The 17,600-nt window shown below is 39.0% G+C and overlaps 1 long non-coding RNA gene across 3 annotated transcripts in view; it reads left to right on the top strand.

Annotated features, from left to right (window-relative positions):
• LOC140064250 (uncharacterized) overlaps positions 1 to 17,031 on the top strand; it is a 73,240-nt gene extending 56,209 nt beyond the window's left edge. For 2 of the 3 annotated variants that reach the window (XR_011847738.1, XR_011847737.1), the window contains 3 exons: positions 1,015 to 1,159; positions 10,848 to 10,998; positions 13,630 to 17,031. This is a non-coding gene — a long non-coding RNA (uncharacterized lncRNA). The remainder of the gene's footprint in view (positions 1 to 1,014; positions 1,160 to 10,847; positions 10,999 to 13,629) is intronic. The other variant, XR_011847739.1, reaches the window with a different exon arrangement.
• Positions 17,032 to 17,600: the final 569 nt, after the last annotated feature.

The following is a 17,600-nucleotide window of genomic DNA, read 5'->3' as shown; positions in this document are numbered from 1 at the left end:
GGAAGTATTCTTTTTTTTTTAAAGCCTTAATTTTTTCCCTTTTATGCACGAATGTGGTTTCTAAGGAGCATACTAATATTGAAATGCCACCCTTTAATTAGTAAATAGCGCATAAATATTGCTTTAATTTGTTTTTGTGGGAACAAAAAGCGATTAATGGGGGGACATTCATCAGAGCTTGTACGATAGTTTGCTGTCCTGCAAGCATAATTATTACAATTTTCTGCAAACCACCAGGCATTGCAATTATTTCCCTCTTTATGGCAGTGGTGTAGAGGAGGGCAGGCCCAGCTGTAGAGTGGGCTGGTGCAACAGGGCACCCACTATAGCCTGCAACCATTTAGACCTAATCACTCACAGGTACTAGCAATATCTAGAATTGTATTTTAGCGCAGTCAGCCATCCAATACGTCAGGAAAACGGAGCCTCTTGATGCATCTAAGGGGCCGGTATATGATACATATCCCACAATGTGTGTTGTGTTTCACAGTGTAAATAAGTTGTATAAAATACATATTAACTGAGGATCATTTCAATTTAGTGATAAAAGTGTTGATTATGTTTATTAATTGTTAAAGAGAACCTGTAATGGTGATTAAGGACACTAAACAAACCACAGGTCAATACAGACACAAATCGCCATTCAGATAGTCCCTCCATGGCATCTAGTAAAAAAAAAACTATGTACTTACATCTGTCTGGTGCTCTGTGCTCCTGCACAGTCACCCAGTGAAGCCATTTCTTATACATCGCGGCTGCACTGCGGAATAAACCACTGGTCCTCAGGTCCTCTTTAAGTTTTACTATTATTGTACATTTTTGTACATTTTTCTTCCAAAATTCTTAGTTTTTATGTTTCTGCATTCAAAAACCTATGTCATGAGGATCAACAATAAAAAACTCAAGTTTTATGGTCTTGATAAGAAAGGCTATGATTCAGATAACTTTTCTAAACTTATTTTATCTTTTTAAGTCCCCAAATGTAAAAAGAACATGTGATTTTTCCTTTGTCAGGCCCTCATCTTTTATAACCACGTGATTGTGTCACAGATGTTCCAATGTGATGAATTTTGGAAATTCCCTCCTCTGCCTAACTGCGTAGATGCTGCAGTCATCCTAGATCCACAGCATGGTGGTAATCGTAGGCCTTTACAACAAGGTATATAATATAATAGCCACAACTCACGTTTTCACCATCATACTGACCTAGTATTATGGAAGTGTTCGTGAACAACCATCATGGTGGTGGAAAGAAAATCTATTCCAATATGCTGAAATTGTAATTCCCTCCACCCTTGCTGCCACAAAATTGCTCTCATATTACACTTCAGCAAGCTCCATATTGAGAAGATGTTCTTGCCAAACGCCAGCCACTGTATCAAAAATGGAGAATATGTTCAGGAAATGACACAGTTAATTCCTGAAAGGCAAAATCATTATTTGTTACTGTGTTTTAATCTCTCGCTCTCTCTCAGTCATTACATGGTGACAACGTAGGTTTATGAATACGATGTACTTTATTACCTGAAGCGACATAAAACTACACAGCATTCGCTCGGTTATGGCACAGTTAAAATGTAATGGGTGTTACATAATTAAATTAAAATCCTGAGAATCAGTAAATGTTTTTCACTGAGATGAAACAAAACTATCCTGTCACCAGACAGAGAACTAATGGAAAATGTTTTATTACTATCACTACTTGCAAGTGTTAAACAAGCTTTTTTTTTCAGATACAAGAATATTCTATGTATACTAACAATAAAAATCTCAGCTTTGCTTATATTGATTTGTAACAAAATTGTGGAATATAACTCAGTCCATTCAACCAATTCATTAAAGGGAACCCGTCACCAGCACATTCACTACTAAACCAACACCCCCCTCAGGTAAGGTATGAAATATTTTTTTTGCCATTCCCTCTTTTATGTTAAAAAGTTCTCATTTACCTACCAAGGCATATACTAAAAGGAGTCACATGAGTAATGATTTAAGATGTAAGTCCCATGGATTTCATAATGGATCAGGGCTGTGATTCTCTGTGCTATAGAATGGGAGATAAAGACATAGGGAGAGGTTTCTCAGGGCCTGTACACCAGCTGCCCATCGGATAGGAGGCTGGAGCACCGGTGTATTATAAATGGAAAAACAAAAGAGCATAAAAGTAGTGTCGGCTCACCTTTAAATCAGCAGCAGGAGTGGATGCTGTGCCAAGATGGATAGTCCGGTCCGGAGACAATGTAATGGAAGAAAAAACAAGGGGAACCATCGGCATCAGGCAATAGAAATTTAAAAAAAGAAACTTTAACCTTCTATTGCCTGATGCCGACGGTTCCACTTGCTTTTTCTTCCATTACGGTGTATTATAAATGTCTCCCTTAGGCTACATTCACACGATGTATGCCCGCGCTGCAGAGTGGAGAAGGTGATGAGCACTCCTTAGGCATATACAGCGCAGGGTGCTGTATCATGTGGAAAGATAGGACATGTCCTATCTTTCCATGGGCTACGGAGCGGTACGGTGCCGCTCCCATATGGTGCCATGAGCCCATAGAAGTGTATGGGGGACGTATATCGGCCGTATATATGTCCCCCATACATGTGTGTGAATGTAGCCTTAGTTGGGAATTGTTTCTTTCTGTACAGCTCAAATTCCACCAGATTTCAACTCTGTTGTACAGCTGAGATTCTCATTATTAAAATTGTACCAAAAACATATTCTAGGTGATATGAAGCTGAAGATAGAAGTGCCTGAAGAGACTCTTCTCCTAAAGCAGTTCTGTGAAGTTTATTTGTGTAAAAAACTAACACTGCTTCTTCTCTGCTAATTTGCATATGACGTGAAAGAGATTCTTTACAGGTAACTTTTTAAAATACATGAAGGAAAGCTACAAAAGATTTTTAATATTCTGAGGGTACTGTAGGTTTAGTATTGAAAATTCTGGTGACAGGTTCCCTTTAGAGCACACAAATCTGCTACACATTACACACATTTAATGTAGGCAATGGGGGGGATTCATTAATGTGTTGCAGTGCAGACCTCGACAACACCAGTCTAGTGCTGCGCTAGATTTATCATTGTGATGATGACTCTATTTCAGTGTAAGACTCTAGAGTTCTATGTTAAGACCGGCTTTTACCTGGTCTAAACTGTGTACCACAATGTGCGCACCCTCCTAATTTTTTTTGGCACACGGACTAATTCCCATATAGCCACGGCCATAAACATGTGCCGTTTCTAACAACCACACCCCTTCATTGAACAAATCTAAAAAGCTCCAAAAAAGATCTAAAAGCCTTCTTGAAAGTATCAGAAGGTGTTTTAGACTGATTTTGTGGCACAAATCCATAATTTTTTGGTGCAGAAGCAATAATGAATTCTCCCCAATTATTTTTTTCCATGCGGAAATTGTCATGCGATGCTGAAAATGAATTAATGGTGCTTAATGACAATTTCTGTGCGTGTTTATGGGCATATGAAAATTTGCAAGTAATCCACAAACTGGAATGCGGAAAATCAGCATAGAAAATGCAATATACATTTCTGCATTAATTAAGTACATTAAAAAGTCACATATTTAGTGATTTACATGCATTATTTCTATATAACAAACTGCAACATGTGCAGTTTTCCAAAAAGTCCATATGTAAAGGTAAATATATCACACAACGGGTTATTATGTCAAGGAAAATCTGTTTGCTGGCCACACATTTTCTCACTAAAACAAGCATATTAACGGTGATGATAAAAGAAGGTTCATCCCTTTTCAATTCTGTGATTTTAAGTATAAGGACATAACAGGTTTTCTGAAGGGGGGTAGTGTCAATGGCTCTGAATGGAAAATTTCTCACCTTCAGCAGACTTTTCTAAGGAGAACAACCCTATTGCAAAATTATACTACTAGACATATAGCACTGTAATTTAATATGGGGGTGATGGAGTTATGGTACTCCCTAGCCACATATCAGCTAAGTTTCCAAGATCTGGAGACAAAGAAAGATTGCCCACCGATCTTTCCTAAGACTCTGGGATAGGGAGATATGCACATCACATAATGGAAGCATAGACACCTACTTGGTGTTCTAATGTGGTGGGAGCTTGGCTCCAGGACCACCACTCTATGACCTTCTGTTGAGGTGTTATGACCCCACCAAAGGGTTGGTGAGGTGTAGATATGCGACACAGGGAGGAGGAAACAAGATCCTCCCAAGGGGTGGAGAGGTAGTGTCCAACAATGGGTTTAAAGCATGGTATGTCATAGACCACAGACACCATTGACTGGTTGCTCAGATGATGTGTAATACCATCTTCTCCTCTTGGTACAATATTTATAAAAGAGAAAATCTCTATAAGTGCCAGACAAGATTTTGACTGCAGAATGTAATGGAGCTTACCTCAATTTTCCGGTGTTGTCTCAGGTAACAAGGTGTCTCTCTGTAACATCATTGACACATTATTGTAAAGTAAAGTATTGAACTACAACTGGAATTAAGTGCCAGATTTTGGACCATCACAATACAACCATACAATTTTCCATGTACATTAGTCCTTATATTATGGTTTTAAGAAAATCTACCATCAAAATCAAGAAAGGTAAACTAGGGGCACTGTGACTGTGGTAACGCTCTTAAATTTGTTATCCTAAAATCAACTTTTAAAATTATACTAATGAACCAGAAAGAGAAAACAAACAAACTCCAGCGCAGGTACTTGGGTCTTCTAAAATCCAATTCTTTATTAGTGGTACAGCAAACGTTACATCGGTTACATCGAGTTGCGATCATTAACCAGAAAGGCTCTGGGGGGCATTGCCAATTCCCCTTAGCATTATTTTAAAAGTTGATTTCAGAAGGACGGAGGTCATGGATAGAAAATATAAGTAAATTACCACAGTCACAGTGCCTGGATGTATGAGTAAGTGCCCCTGGTTTATCATGCTTGATTTTGATTTCCTTTTAGTGCATTGAAAGGCAACTGTGGAACAGGGCTGCCTAAAGGAACTACACTTTGTCTACTTTGGATCCTGTCTGTGTGATCAACTACCTTTTTCTCTTTCATCAAACACAGTTGAAAATCCAGAGAAAAATGTCCCTAATTCATACACCTGAACAAAAATGCCCATGTAAATGCAAAAGATTACTTTCACAGGATTGGGTTTATTTAAATGTTTTTGCAAAAAGTTCTCATTTAAAATTTGGATAATAATAATGTAAAATATAATGTACTGTAGTATTCTCGTCTGCCTCACATCTGTATATCGGCCATACAGCCTGTACTACAGCCCTGTGCCTCCCTTGTTGCTCGCTCTCAGTAGTTCTTTGTGGTGTTGACCATTTGCAGGATTAAATCATTGTATTTAATTGCCAGTTGTCTCTGCCTTAATGAACTTGAGCTCTTGAATTGGCTAATGTAATTAGCCGCACTAAACCACCGAACTATTTCGAGTAATCTTACATTGAGTGTTTAAAGCTCCAGAGAGAGAAAACTGTATGATGGGTTACAAGGCTGGTACAGGAACAGGTACAGGGTGCAAACAATAACTATACAACTGCCTATTGCTGGTCACAGGGTTAGACAAGCAGCAGTACACAAAATGATACTAACATAGATGGGATGAGGGAGTTCAGTGCAGGTTAGTGCTTACTGGCTTGTGAGAGTAGGGGAAGGAATCATACAATTGCTAAGTTTCTACTTTGTCTGTATTTGCTTTGCCATGAGTACCACAAAATTGTAGCAAATTGCAGCATTGTACTGCAAGGCGGTAGATATAGAAGAAAAAAGGTGCAGACTGGCAAATGACTGTGATCACATGGGGCCTGACAACAATATGTATGGGAACCCTGAGCGTGGGTCCCCGTTATAGGTGAAAACCGATGCCCCCGTTACAGGTAAAAACATGTACATGAAAAAAAAATGTATGACCTTATGGGGGACATATAACGTGAAAAAAACACACAAGATATTAAAAAAAATAATATTATAAAAAATTATAGCCCTTACACAGGTAGGAAGTTTTGTTAAAATGCATGGTCATTAAAGCCTTCAAAGGCCGGGTCAGAGAGGGGCTAAGCAAGGTAGAAGGGACTTCTTACATTATATATCACTCATTCTCCTTGGGACTAGGGTTGGTCCGTGAAATCTTGGCAGCACACAGTCTTTGATTCATGAACCATCAATGGTTGCGTGATTTTAGCCTTGTGGTATAACATGAGTGTTGGGGGGAACTGCTTGAGTTATACCCTTAAAGGGGTATTCCTATTATTCACTGTTTCTTACTGTTTCTAGATCTCTGCTTGCTGTCCTTCTGTAAAAAGCTTCTATGATTACTTCCAGTGGATATAAATCTGACAATGATCACACAGGTGCACGGCTTGTTAGTAATCAGAGCTGTGGACTGCACCTGTGTGACAGTGAGCAGATTTTGTGTACTGGAAGTAAACATAGAAGCTTTCTATAGCAGGACAGCAAGCAGAGATAAAGAAAACAGTGAGTAATTAATACAGAAAGCATATTGGAAAGTTGTATAATTTTTCATCGTACAAACAGTAACATTTATTTGCTGAAATGAGAATACCCCTTTAATTACCAAGATGCCCTTGGTCATATCACTGAGAAAATCTACCATTAAAATCAAGCATGACAAACCAAGGACACTTACTCATAGATGCAGACATCTTTTTACATGTGTCATCCATGGCCTCCTTCAATCTACAATCAACATTTAAAATTGTGCTAATGAGCCAGAAGTTCTCTGGGGGGCTTTACCAGAGCCCCTCTGTGCTGCAGATTCACAGGCTGTTACAGTGTGCAAAAGAACTTCCCCCCTCTCACTGTGTGTTGAAACATCCTCTGCTGCAGTGATATTACATCAGGCAGAAGAAGGGGGAGTGCTGAGAGAGCAGAGGGGGAGACAGTCTAACAGCCTGTGAAGCTGCAGCTGTAAAACTAAGCATTAGTGGTTGCAGCTGAGTCTCATCTGTATCTGTGTCTCAATGTCCTCTTGGTCAGCTGAAGGAGAAATATTTATTTTTCTAGAGCTAACTTGTACAAACACACCAATGTGTACAGTCCATGTTCGCGTGATCCCACGAGCTGTACACATTGTAAAGGAATAGAATCCCTGCATCATACAGAAATATGATGCAAGGACTTCCTGTCTGCAGGCCAAACTTCAATCCAATCACTGTAACAGTTAATATTTCTCTATGACGCAAGGACTCACATCCTGTGCAAGGTTTCCACCAGTTTTGGTTTACTTTTTTATCTTGCTGTGCCTTGAGCGCCATATTTTTCACATGTCGGCCACAATATTGCAGATTTTTCAACAGTCACGCCTTTTTTATTGGTCGCAAAATTTGACCGCAGCTGTGGAATCCTGACACTTTTTCTGCTCTTCTAGTTTCCATATACTTTTTTTGGCGCACAAACAGAGGAGCTAAAAGCTGGTCTACCAAGTTCTATTTCACCTTCATCTCAGCATTTTGCATCATTTTACTAAACCGAAGTCAGTCCGCAATGCAGATAACACTATGACCATTTCAGAGATTATTACAGAAATTCAATACTGAATGCACCAAGTTAGAATAGGTATCATTCACAAGCAAGATATCAGTGATGAGGGTAATTAGCAGACTTTCTGGCTGCTGAATTGTGATTGCTTAGATGTAAGATACAGACATTTGCATTTACATTGCCATATTATAGAATTCTGCACACATCCAATCACTAATTACTAGGTGTGCACTTACCCACAATTATACTTCATTATAAATTATACAATATCTCTTCATCCTTCATGTTGACCACCAAAAAGATTAGAAACAATTGGGCAGATTTATAATGAGCCTGAATTCTAGTGCAGTTTCTGCCATAGCCGGCAAGCAAGCTGTGCGCCACATTTATGATTTATTTCATTAAAAAGCATGGTTCTTTGAAAAAGGTTAATATTTTGTGGGACAAGGTGCAGACTTAAAGGGGTTGTCCTCTTTCAGCAAATATTTGTTATTGTTTGTGTATCATTTAAACAATTTTCCAAAATACTTTCTGTATCAATCCCTCCTTGTTTTCTAGATCTCTGCTCGCCATTATTCAGCAAAACGCTTCCTTGTTTACTTCCAGTGGACAAAAACTGATCCACGGTCAGGGGCACATTTGCTAAAAATGTGGGAAACTGCACTAAAAGTGCACTGCCCGTGTATAATGCTGAGTGCGACAGATTCATTAAGAACGTGCAACAGAAATCATGAATCTGTTGCTTCCCTGCACTGGCCTGACAAAGTTCACCAACTTTTTTGGTGCACCTTTAACATAGGGCGTGCAACAGACTTTGCATGTTAAATCAGGCACACGGTTCGACTCAACGCCCCCTAATTTGTATTCCATGGAGGCTAGTGCAGCTGTGCCACAAAATGGTCGCATGCAACACAATAGTGGTACTTGTTAAATACCTGTGCAAGCAGCTTACACCTGAAAAAATCTGCTAATTCTATCAGAAAATTCCTGTAAAATAAAACTCACATACTCTCCTTACCTGTTCACCCATAGTAGATCTCCTCCACTAGGGCCCTTGAATGACTTGAAGATGACATAATAACATCACACCTTTCAGCCACAAAAAAACACAATATTGGCATACAAGGGATGGAGAAGAGAGGACTACCTGCTTTACCATTGAATCCAGCTATATGGCAGGACACTACCATAGAGACACTTAATTAATGGCAGGACACTGCGCCCAATGCCTGAAATCCATGATTGTCCCACTACATCTGTGACAAATATGAGTAAGAATTCTAGTTCTTAGAATTTCTTGCTTGGAGTTTCTTTAAATAATAAATACAATGTTTTATTTCGTACATTAAATGAATGTTATAAAACTCAAGTATTTAAAAGCTTTGTCTTCAAATCTGGGAATGAGCCAAATACAATCATAAAATAAATCTGTTTTTAAGAATCAGCAGCTCCTGTTGAGATAGACAATAATATGTTATAAATGCAGAAGGAGTGCAGAGAGTGCAGGGACCTGATAACCCTAACAGTAGCAAAGAGGTTAAATGCCTTTCATGGCTGCGCAGCTCCAATCCATCTAATTTATTGCTGTAACTGTAATTATCTAATCCATAAAAGGAGAAGGCAGAGAAGTGTTATGTAGAAGATACCGATGACAAAACTGGAGAATCATGCCATCAATTGCCCAATCCAAGCATATTGCCAGTTATTGGGGAAATCATATCTCTTAAGAAAATTTTTTTGAATCATCGAGCACAAGCATGAAGAGGGTCCCATTCCAATTTTTTTGAGCATTCAACTCATCCTGTGTGCCGAATCCTCATTTCATAGGAAGAGAAAGAAGTTTACAGCTTGAACTGTGCTCCATTGCATTGGCATACATACAGTGTTTCCTCAATAAATTAGCTTATGTACAGTACCCCTAAGACGTTATCTACACAGTGCTTCCCCCATAAAAAATAACATATAAATAATAATACATGCCCTTCTTTCTGTTGCTTCTGCCACTGGCTGGCTCCCGCTGTGGATGCAGGGAACACAATATTAATTAACACTGTTGAACTCTCTATTAAACGAAATGTTATTGCATGTAAGTAGCATCACTGGACCACTAGCTATGACATCATATCTTGATGTCCATGGGACAAGGAGGGACATAATAACCTATGTTGTATGTAACCAAGGGACTGTCTGTATTTGTAGTGTGATTTTGTTGCAGATTTACATGCATTCTTTCCACAAACATTTTTTCCTCCTTTTTTTCTCCACTGGATTTGACATAATTTCTAGCAACAATCTGCACAAAATCCACATCATGATTCTTATTTGATGTGGATTTGGTGTAGAATTGGTACAGATTTTCATTCTCCCAGAGAGTCTACATTACTGTTTCCAGATCACATTCACTGTAGTGCGACTATATTGCACTGCAGTATTTCTGCAACAAAATCTGTGTAATCCACAATGTGTGCAGATACCCCTATAACTTTAGCATTGAGACGTCCAGATTGAGCACATATAGAAGAAGCTAAGCAAGAACTTCTAACCTGTCCCTTTCCACATCTCTGACTTGTAGTACCAGTTCCTAGCTTTGACAATTGCCTTCCCCCATGAATTATTTCCTCTAAGTAATTACTTAATCATCTTATGTATTAGACATATTTCCTTCGGCTTCAGTCCTTGCTAGCTAGATTCATGTAGTGTAACATTTCTTGATCTTGGTGAAGCTAAAAGGCTTTCTTAACAGGTTTTCCATGTAATTCCGGATATGATTATTAGTAGGATTTAGCACAGGGGGCCATACAGACAACTTACTATACACTTTTCATGTATCACTAATTCTACCCATTTTATTCATCCCATAATTTAGGGAGTTGCACTTTTATGTTACATATCCCTGTATCAGTTCCTTTTGTTCTCCTGTGTTATGGAACTCAAGTCTGTGAAGGGAAGCAGAAACATTAATGCAAGAGAGACTATTGATTAGCCTTTGGTGGTATGAAATGCATAAACAGGCTAAGAGATCATGGGGGGTCAGGCAAGGTCAGGGTTAATAAAGAGGCTCAGGGGAGGTGCGAACTATCTTCCTTAACCTTACACCCTCTTGGCTACTCTGCATGCAGGGACGCTCATGTCTCAGTGTGTAAAGAACCCGCATTGCAGAGTATAATTAAACACGCGGTGAGATTTTGCTGCAGTTTACCCCAATTTTGCTGGCCTGCCGTTCGTTGTTATTAAATCCATTTCCAGTAACTCTTCTTCCTCATTTATTCCATCACACTCTTATTTCTTTGGCTTTTATCCCTGCTATCTATATAACATCCCTTTCATTTGACAGGCTAGTACGAGTGCCAGTTGCCGAAATATTACAACCTCCTGGCAAATTTCCCACCTGTTGATGGAGGATGGTACCGCAGAATTACGTGAAATCAATATTCATAGGAAAAGGATTAATACCAATTTAATGAATTATGTCTGAAGGGTTAAAGGTACCTCAACTGATAAGTTATAACATTATGTAATTATATTTTATAAATATCAATGTCAACAAAACCAAAATAATACAACACATACAATGCACCCTACAAAAATGGCAGCACCTGTAGAAAGAAAAAAAACTTTCACATATTTATTAACAATGGCTTCATTTTATTCAAAGCTCAAGTTGAAAGTGTATGCTGGGACCCAGATATTGATCAATCATCCTTCGGTATCAGATCAGTGTGCCTGATATCTAGTAGTCTGACTTGCCAGACAAGGGGTGCACCAGCCATGAGGGGGGGCTGAGCCTCTTGCCTCAGGCAGTACCACTTGCAGCAAGATGGGGGGTTGCATCAGGGGCAAAGTCATCTGCTACAAAGCATGACCTGCCACTTCAAAATAGTTTTTCTTCATATCTGATGTCAGCATCAGTGACACTGTTATAAAAAATAACCTGTGACTACTAGATGGGGTGGAGAGGGCATCATTCAATAACTTGCCTCAGGAAGCAGAGAGCTTATGTTGACACCTGTGATTGTCATCATATTTATTTGGCTGTGGCCATGATGCTACCTGAATGTCCACACGTAATTGTACCACACCAAAGCATTTTATTTTTTTCCTGTCATATTTTGGGTTAATGCAGTTTTAAAAATGCAGCATGACTTAAAGGACATCTACCACTAGGATGAAGAATTGTAAAACTAAGACAACTGACATACTGGTGCGTGCCGCTTATTCCCTGGTTTTTACAAAAAAGGATTTTTTAAATTATTTAATTGAATCTAAGGATCCTGCGGCTCCATATGTGTTTATGGAGCCAATAGCCCCCTAGTCTTATTTGCATAATTTTTTATGCCTTTTTTTCTTAAAGGAAACCTACCACTTGAAGTGGCAGGTTTCCGATGGCAATACCGAGCACCAGCTCAGGGTGAGCTGGTGCTGGAGCTTATTTTCGTTAGTGTTTTAAACCGCGGTATCGCGGTTTAAAACACTTTTTAAACTTTATAGCCGGTGCAGGGAGGTACGCGCTCGGCGCTTACCGTGCACGCGGCTACATAGGAAGTGAATGAGAGCCGCGCGCATGGTAAGCGCCGAGCGCGTACCTGCCTGCGCCGGCTATAAAGTTTAAAAAGTGTTTTAAACCGCGATACCGCGGTTTAAAACACTAACGAAAATAAGCTCCGGCACCAGCTCACCCAGAGCTGGTGCCCGGTATTTCCATCAGAAACCTGCCACTTCAAGTGGTAGGTTTCCTTTAAAAACAAGAGCAAAAGACGTTTAAAGAAGGGGATCTTAAAGAAGATCCTGCCTGGGGAACATGCCAATATGTCCGTGTGCTTGGTTTACAAGCATTGATCCTGGTGGTAGATGTTCTTTAATGGTCGCAAGCCTTCAAGTGCCAATTGTCCAATGAACCAAGTGTAAAATCATCCAATTTTGGTCAGTGAAAAAATTGAAGGTCCATTAAATCTAGGTCAATTGTACACATGCCATTTTCTAGTATGGATGAAGCCAGATCTAGGATCTCTCATCTAGCCAAACCAGTTTCCTGAACTGTACTGATGAGAATCAAAGTCTCTGCATCTGTGAGTTACTGTCTGCAGTTGAGTATATTTTTGGGCTACTAAGTCATGTCCCAAGTTATGTAACAAGGCTTCTTGAAGGTCAGGAATTGACCTGTGGGGAACTTCATACTTTTCCTTCTTATAATTAGCACTAGAGGTTTTCTGTTTCCCAATCTGATTTGATTATTGTTGTTGCCTGAAGTATAAAAAGGGCAAATTCTGATTGTGACAATGAAAAAAATAGTCACACAGTTGGTATTTTACTTTTCTGAGTTGTACCACATAGGTCACATCAGGAGTTTGGTAACTGCATATGTTTTCCCCATCGCAGAAACCACATCTTTAAAAAGCTTAATTTAATGTTCCTACATCAGTATAAACTGGCTAAGATATGTGATGAAAGGAATTCAACCAGCAGTGATATTATGTCCAGACAAAATCATCATCTATATTGTAGTCCTTCTAACAAAAGCTCATATGAGAGGACTAAGATAAACGGTTAACCAGCAAACCTTTCTTTATCATACTTGCATCAGAGGTGACTGGGCACACCCAAATATTCAGTCACAGCCAATACGCATGAGCGCTGCCTCAATATACAGAATGCAGCAACTGTGATATATGAGCTGTAAAAGATGAACATTTACTGCATTCTATCCAAGCTTTGCCAGAGCCGTAAATACTTCTTTTCCATGCAAGAGAATGTTAACTCTTTGCCTCTCTGTTATGCAACGTGTTTATGGTCTATTAATGCTTTGTAGATATATATGGCAACTGTGTTTTAATCTGTTAAATTACTACTAGAATGCAAGATGTTTCAGGACTATGTAACGTCTTAGACAACTTGTTTATATACTACAACAGTGATGGTGTAATATGGAGGATTATGCTACATTCCGTATCAATGGACTGACTTGGAGATCTCCTTTTGTAAAGCGCAGTAAAGTACGGAATGTGCAATAGATAACAATTGAGTCGATACAATTTAGTATCGCAGAAGTTGGACTGTTCTTTATATTCTGAATATTCTAAGTGCTTTGCGTTAATGTAACAGCATGTTCTATTACACAGGTCTTCTTACAACGGAAGTGTTAAACACTGTAATGAATATGCACATCCTCACATAAAATTTACTGAACAGGGTCCAAGCCAGTAAAGTGGCAATGGATGATGAAGATGATGCTATTGGTCTAACTCATGACCCTGGACCTGCATTGGCTGGGACTGTGGCCAACAAAGCACTATCCTAAGTTGTTGGAATTAACTAAGCCATTTTTTAAGTGAATCATTGTTTCTGTGTGATTTTAATCAGTTAGTTGGCGCTCCTTCAGATTCATGTCCCAGAAGGTGTCAAAACTTTTTTTGCAGCATTAAGCTGGTTCTTCGTTTTTTGGACTTCACCATAATTCAAAAGATTTTACTGTCATAGGTTTCTACAAGTATATCAGATTTTTTTTTGGATGCATCAATTGAAAACTGAATAGTGGGTTGTATTACTAGAAAAAGATAGGGATTTTGTATGAGAATCCTGGATACGGCATTGTCCTTCTGTACAAAGGAGCGAACATCTTCCCACACTTTGCTGCAAGAAGGAGGTTTGCCGCATCACTCCTGGAGTGTCTCCTATGCTTCAATCGCTGCATGAATCTACAACTGGGACAAGAATAGGAAGAGTAGAGCACTGGTGGCTTTTGGTGTTACAATCAATCATTTAGAGTATGCCGCAGTACTGTGCAGTGTGGAATAACCTTCACAACGCTCTATGAAAATGACTAATTGGATAACATAAAGCTAGATAAGAACTTTATCGTCAAAGTATTTCCTACAGTGCTCTATGAAGGGGTTAAATACAACTAAGCAATAAAAACAATTTTTTTAAACGAGAAAAATGAAACATGTGACATGCCAGGGGACACGTGTTTATAGTTCATTTTCACAGCGCATTAAGGAATCTACTATCCATGCTAAATCAGAATGATGAAATAGTTAAACATTCAGCACAGACATGAGCTCCACTTCTATTTGTACTACTAACAAATTCTTTATTGTACCATATGTATAGGGTTCAGTCATTATATACAAACAAGAGGCTGAAAGCAAATTGGAGAACAATCCTGAGGCTTAATTTACAGTCACTGCGTACGTTGCAGCTTTTACTTGTAATGCGGTCAGCAATAATGCAGCTAATTCCTTCTCTGTAAGCAACTCTTTGCTTGTGACATGTTATTCAGCCTCTTCCACAGAAGTTACACAAAGGAAATGGTTAATTGTAATCTAATATAATAGAGCCTACTGACAGAGCGTCACCAGAGACTTTTAGTAGTACTGCTGACCGATTTTAACTATTTGCAACTGGAGTCCAAAGCAATAGGTGGGGATAGATTTACTAATAGGCACAAATTGGTGTTTTTTTCACATCAGTGATTTTACACTGAACCATTTTGGCTTATAGACACATAGAGATTGGTTGTCTCTTCCTGGCTTCAGTGATTTGTCACTGATGCCTTACTGACCCCATCTTTTCAATGGGCTTTTTCACACTTCAGTTTTTGTATGTGTTCATACGCCAAAATGGGTTCAATGAGAAATCACTTATGTGAAAAAATACCAATGTGAAACCACCCTAAGAGTGTCTGTCTATGACGCAAAGTGTCTAATGCTGAATGAGAAATCTGTCGCAGCTAAAGACTGTCTAGTTTTCAGCTTCTATTTGTAAGAGTGAAAGTTACCCACATTTTTTGGAACATTGGTATTATCTAAGGCAAAACTTAAGCAACTCTCCATTTGACATATAAGTTGTAAAAGTGCCCAAATATTGCATACTACAACGTGGCACAGTTTGGTGCAGTCTTAACTGATAAATATGCCTGACTGAGTTGTGTGAAATTTTAAAGGATTGCAGATATCACATAATAATTAAAATCATTAGCTACAAAAATGAGCAAACTGTAGGTAGTCAATAATCTTTTTTTATTTTTAATCACTGAATTGGGACATATTTCGCACCTGTGACCAGTAATGTCATTATTGGCCTATAGCCTATGCTATGCTGATCTTAAAAAAGCCTGTGGCAGTATTCTGAATATTTCATTACTTTATAAAACTTTATTTAATATTATCTGGCTCCCTACTAGCAGTGTGTGTGGTGACAGATATTTTACATTGATAAAATCCCCATGGGGCAACATGAAAAAAGGTCTTAATTAATGTTGGGAACAGTTTTGCATGTTATCTCAATAAAAAAGGGACCACTGTTCAGACCATGTGAATCAGCCCCACTAGATTGTCTCCATCCCCACTCTACACCACCAAGTTACAGTAGTAGTTTACAATCAACAGTGCAAGAGGTATGTACCCTGTATCATCTTGAAATAGTACACTTTGTGGGCATAACAAAATGATTGGAACCCCTGAAAGAACTTTTATCATATAGGAGCTTTTCAGAACCCTTACTGAGAAAAGGATCTTATGGCAAGGAGTTAAACTGGGGGAGATTGGATGAAACCAGCCACAAACACTTTTAAGTCAGAGGAGGTTCTGTGGTGATCAAATTGGGCCTTCAGTGAATTCAAAAGTACTAGATTTGACATTCACTAACATGACTAGTAGGTAGGGGCGTCAATTTGCCGGATTGTCTGTACGGCCACCAATCTGGCAGTATGTCATGCAGGACACACTTATACCCTGGGAGCAAACTTAAATCTAATCACAACAAAATGCTACAAATAGGGACCACTTCAAAGCTTCTTCATGCTGCACTTAGACACTGGGTGATATAACATGTTGAGTAATATATCAAGGGTCACACTCAGAGTTGTGATTATAGAAGTGACTTGTTTGCTCTTTTAAAGACTGCACAGGAGAGAGTGGACCAGTCTCCAAAAATGAACACTGTACCTCTGACTAGGGGCATGGTCCTTGTCCACCACTTTGATACAGAATCGGACTTGGCTAAGTTTGTATGCTTCTGGGTACACAATGAAATTTAACATTGGTGCATTAGGGATTTGTGTACTAGTATTTTAGAGAAAGGGTTATTTCTCACTTTCCAATTTGCAAAATAATTGTTTTAAAGTGGTTGCTTATGAAGTCAGATTCCTTATTGCTTATGAAATCAGGGGAGGTGGTCGCTGAAGTGATATTCCGTGAATATGCTTTACTTTATAAATGTACTTTATAGGATATGATAATAACTTTTTATTTAGCAACATTTATCTGGATCATTCAACACCTACATAATGAAGAAGGCATCCTTAGGAGTTGTCATCAAGCAGGAACCCTACAGGATCTGATCAGCAACTCACCGTTTGTGTTCTTGTATGCTGGAGAAAATAATGGAATTCTACTGTACCATAGAAATGGCATTTCAGCCTTTCTTGCAGGTCAGTATGATATCACCTGAAATTAAAAAGCGGTATTTAATTTGTTTTACAATAAATGTTTTGTTTCTGAAATAGAGTACAACACAGTGGATGTGGGTGAACAGCGCATGTAGCATAAAACAAAAAGTAAATAGGTGAGCATGTTTCTAGGTGACATCAAACAACATGGTTTTAAGAGCCCTAATTACAAAGGCGATGCTTCAGCAGTTACAAAATAATTGTAGAGCAGTCACAAAAAAGAATAGAAGATAGACAAACAAGGGTAAGAGGGGGAAGGGAGGGCACTTCCCTCAATAGAGCAAAGTTGGGCCAAGCATGTCTAATAAACCTAAAGGGAAAGAAGGGAGGCTGTGCTGTGGGAGAAGTGAGTATAGTCCCACCGTGGAGACCAGATTGTTAAATATACAATGTGGGAGATGTATTGGTCATTAGACCAGTGCTGAGTATAACTAGACCGTTCTCTGCTGCGTCAGATTAATCACTCTGTCTAATTCTGGATGATTAATATGGTGCAGTATAATACTGGTGAGTACTTTACACCTCCTATTAGTTGGTCTAATTTGCTGTGCCACCACGCGGGATGAAAATTTCGCCTCAGGCGGCAGATGTGGAGCCCTGAAGGAGGCGGCACAAAAGCTGTGGGTGATTTGGGCACACTTG

The sequence above is a fragment of the Engystomops pustulosus genome, chromosome 6, assembly GCF_040894005.1.
Source record: "Engystomops pustulosus chromosome 6, aEngPut4.maternal, whole genome shotgun sequence".
Taxonomy (NCBI): domain Eukaryota; kingdom Metazoa; phylum Chordata; class Amphibia; order Anura; family Leptodactylidae; genus Engystomops; species Engystomops pustulosus.
Note: the sequence above shows the minus strand (reverse complement) of the source record. Positions and strands in the feature narration are given on the sequence as shown.